Here is a 4,041-nt window from a genome sequence, read left to right as displayed (position 1 = left end):
CATGAACATATTATGATCCTGCTTTAGATAAGGAGATCGAGGCACAGTCAGACAGTGACCTCCAAGGTCTAAGGCCACATAGTTGGTCAATGTAGTAGTCATTAGTGATGTTCTAGCCTAGGCTTTCTCATTAAACACATGACATGGGTGGAGCAGTAACAGGCTTTCCTCACTCTGGTCAGCCACTGAAATTGATGTTTCAGGTGCTGTCCACTTCTAAAAGTGCAGTATTTGGGTTGGGAATGTACCTGGGTGACAGAGCGCTTACCTTAGGGGAGAACAGGTGCTAAATTCACATGAATGTGCACCATGGATATATGTGAATAGATGCCAAATCTACTTATGTTTGTTACATTTGTGTATGACTGCTTGGGGGGGTGCTCAATAAATTAAAATATATTCAGTAAAGAATCGTATGATAATCTGTGGTTTGGGGAAAAACGTGCTATGCAGATCCCTGAAGTTTGGAAAATATTATTCTGGAGAATATCAACAACTCAGTAAGAAAAGCTTAAACTAGGGCCTTGTTTATCATGCAAAGATAACATTCCAGCCTCATTAGGTACCAAAGAAATACTAAGCAAAACTACGCTCCCTCTGGCAGCACACAAACTAAATTTAGAGCGAGGCAGCCTATCCCATGTCCCGGGGTGTGATGACAGGGCAGATACTGACAAATCCCGTGAGACTGTTGTATGAGTAATCAAGTTGGTGGTACTTTGTGGAGCAGGAAAAAAGGAGAAGTGAGATCTCTGAGATTAAGTAAAAACTCTGTTGTCTTGAATACTGATTGGAGATTTTACATTGAACCCATGTTATAGTTTAAAGATACTCATTTCCTAGCTTTGCCCAATGGAAAAAAATAGATAGACTAATGGTGAACCCAGAAGAACTGCCTCTAATGCCCTGCTTGAGGTCTCCAAATGCTATTTACCACTAAAAATAACCAGGCCTCTTTAGAGAAATAGCATATATATATATGTATATATATATACATATATATATGTATATATATATACATATATATATATATATGTATAATGTATGACTGAGAAGCACGTAAGTCTGGAATATCTTGTCAAACTGAAAAGCAAGCAACAAAACTAGCTAAGACCATTAGACTGATGTCCTAAGGCCTCAGGCACTATCTTAAAGAGGTTCTCGCTGGCCAAAGATGAAACAATCTAAACTTCAGTAAGAATAAAACTACAACAGAACCAAAGACACAAGTATATTTTAATCTCCAAGCTTACTACTCTACTAAAAGTAATTTAGAACAAAAAACAACTTATTTAATTACTGTTACATTTTCAGAAACAAAGTATCTGATACCCACAGTTAAAGAAGGAAAGGTTTACTCTAGCTCACAGTTTGTAGAGATTTCAGCCTGCAGTCCTCTGGTTTGGAGGCAGGACAGCATGGAAGGAGGCATGGCAGAGGAGAAACAGTTCATGGCATGGCAGGCAGCAGGCAGCAGAGTATCAGCGGCAGCAGCAGCAAACCTCGCTTTCCCTTTTGTTCCATTCAGGCTACAAGCCTATTAGTTCGTGCCACTCACATCAGGGCTGGCCTTCCCATCATTCATACCCAAAACTATACAAAACCAGTCAGTAGACTAATTTAGTGATCACATGCTCAATCCATTTTCACACACCCTACATCCAGCCAGCTCCAAAAAGCCCCACTTATGAATGCATGAGGCTTTGGAGGAGAACATCTCAGTAAAACCAAAACAGTTACTGGGCAAGGGTACAAATGAATTAGTTCATCATTTTATTTTATTTATTCATTCTTTCTGAGTCAGGATCTTGCTGGGTAGGTCAGGCTGATCTTAAACTCACTATGCAGCCCAGGTTGGCCTCAAACTCAAGAAAATCCTCCTGCCTCAGCTTCACAAGTGCTGGGATCACAGCATGTACCTCCGCCCCTGGACTAACTCTTTATTTTAAAAAAATTGGCAAAAAGATAAATAAGCTTTAGCTCACTGGTAAAGCACTTGCCTGGCATTCACAAGGCCCTGGCTTCAATTCTCAGTACTGCAAAAAGAAAAAAAAAAAAAAAAGAAAAAGAAAGAAAAGAACCCACATAGAGAATTTCTCAAAAAATTTCTAAAATTTCTCAAAAAACCAAAACCAATTAAGGAATTATTAATTTATTGACCATGCTAATATTTGTTAACTATTTAATAGTTAATTTATGGTGGTATCATTGTGGGGTTGTGCTATGTTTTAAAAATTTCTTTAGGGACATTTTATATATAGATTTGCTTCAGAATACTACAGCAGAGGTGGAGAGGAAGACGGGTATATGGATGAAACAAGATTGGCCATGAGATTAAGATGGGCACACAGGATTCCCTTTACTTTTATATGTGATTTTTTTTTTTTTTTGAGATAGAATCTCATTAGTGTAGTCCAGGCTGGCCTTGAACTCACAGTGATCCTCCTGCCTCAGCCTCCTGAGTGCTGAGATTACAGGTGTGTGCCACCACACTCAGACAAGAAATGGTCTCTCTTACACACTGTTGATGGTTGATGGGAGCATAAATATGGGGAGCAATTTAGCGGTATCTGCCCAAATGCCAGGGTACATACATTTGACCCAATAATTCTACTTTTGGGAATGCAACCTGCAGAGAAGCTCCCAAAGCTGTGCTCTACCACACAGTAGGACACCAAAGGGAAACTGCAAACACTTTTTTTTTTTTTTTTTTTTTGGTCTTTTTCGCTTTTATCGGTACCAGGGATCGAACTCACGACTGCCTGCTTGCAAGGCAGGTGCTTATGCTGCTGAGCTAAATCCCCAGCCCCTGCAAACACTTTCAATAGGCATTATTTAAATAAATCATTCTTAGCACCAGCAAGCATAAGCAAAGCTGCAATTTCTGTAAACAAGGGACATTAGGGAGGAGGAGATGCTTGGTCCTGGAGCTTCCAGGCATCACTGGTTCTGCTGGGATTCTCGGAGCCCTGGCAGCAGAGTCTTCATCTGATCCATCAGGATGAGTGTGCAGAGCCCACTGCCACTGTATGAGCTGGCCAAGCAGAGCCTGCCGAGGAGTGAGACCACACCCAGCACTGCTCACACAACTGCCCACACTGATTTTTCATGATGTATTCCTGGGGGATGCATTCCTGGGGGAACACAATGAGGTCTGGCTGTTCCCCTGCCTCCCTTTGAGAACCCTGATAGATGTGAGGAAACCCACATATACTCAGCTAGAGAGATCGTGACACAACAGGGAAACCTGCAGATCTTGGAAGACTCAATGGACTCGACATACAGCTGTCCCGGGAGATTAACTGCAGCAAGTGGACGCTGCAGATGCTGGGTTGGAGTGTTGTACACTAGGACCTCTGGACTGAAGGCCCAGAGCCATGTGTGCTGCTCACTCAGTAGACGTCAGGAATAAGGAACAGGCAAGCCTGGGTTAAGAAAGAAGATGCCAACCTTGAGAATATTGACACGCACTTGTTTTGAAACCTGCAGGTCGTCTTGTGCTGCCCATTAAATTACAACTCTGCCTCTTGAAGTGAGTCAGGAAGAGAAAAGCTGCAGTACACCTGCACCATGAGAAGGTAATGATCATGTCCAGTACTGTCTCTACAATCCTGAGGCTTCTCTGTGCCATGCAACTAGACTGTATCCATGAGCTGGACGTCAGCTCATGGTGACTGGGGTCGTAAAAACATGGCATTTGTTCCTCAGCTCAAAAAGATAAAATCTCAGCTTCATATTACCTTCCAGGCAAGCAGGAAGCCGAGAATTCGATTCCTCGTACCAAAAACAAAAAACAAACAAACAGAAGATGACAAACGTTCATGCATTTCACTTCAAGCACCTGAGTCCAGAAGTGTTTACTTCACCCTCAAAAAACGAGTGGCATTTCTGCTCCTACACTTTCCACATAAGGCAGGGGTAAAATCTCTGGGAGCTCCATGTAGACGATACCTTCTTCCTGCATGGAAATCTGCAGAAGAGCTTCAGGAGCCAGAGCCCCCTGGAAGTCCTCTCCTTGAGTTCAAGTCCCCTGAAGGAATC

The 4,041-nt window shown here is 42.3% G+C and overlaps 1 long non-coding RNA gene across 1 annotated transcript in view; it reads left to right on the top strand.

Moving 5' to 3' along the window:
• Positions 1-411, top strand: part of LOC134476502 (uncharacterized) — a 6,643-nt gene extending 6,232 nt beyond the window's left edge. The window contains exon 2 of the long non-coding RNA XR_010048215.1: positions 1-411. This exon is cut by the window's left edge and continues 185 nt beyond it. This is a non-coding gene — a long non-coding RNA (uncharacterized LOC134476502).
• The last annotated feature ends 3,630 nt before the right edge of the window (positions 412-4,041 follow it).

This window comes from Cavia porcellus, unplaced genomic scaffold (genome assembly GCF_034190915.1).
Source record: "Cavia porcellus strain 051 isolate PalLab524CR breed Dunkin Hartley unplaced genomic scaffold, mCavPor4.1 scaffold_6, whole genome shotgun sequence".
Lineage (NCBI taxonomy): Eukaryota > Metazoa > Chordata > Mammalia > Rodentia > Caviidae > Cavia > Cavia porcellus.
The sequence above is the reverse complement of the archived record's forward strand: the minus strand, read 5'-3'. Positions and strand labels throughout refer to the sequence as shown.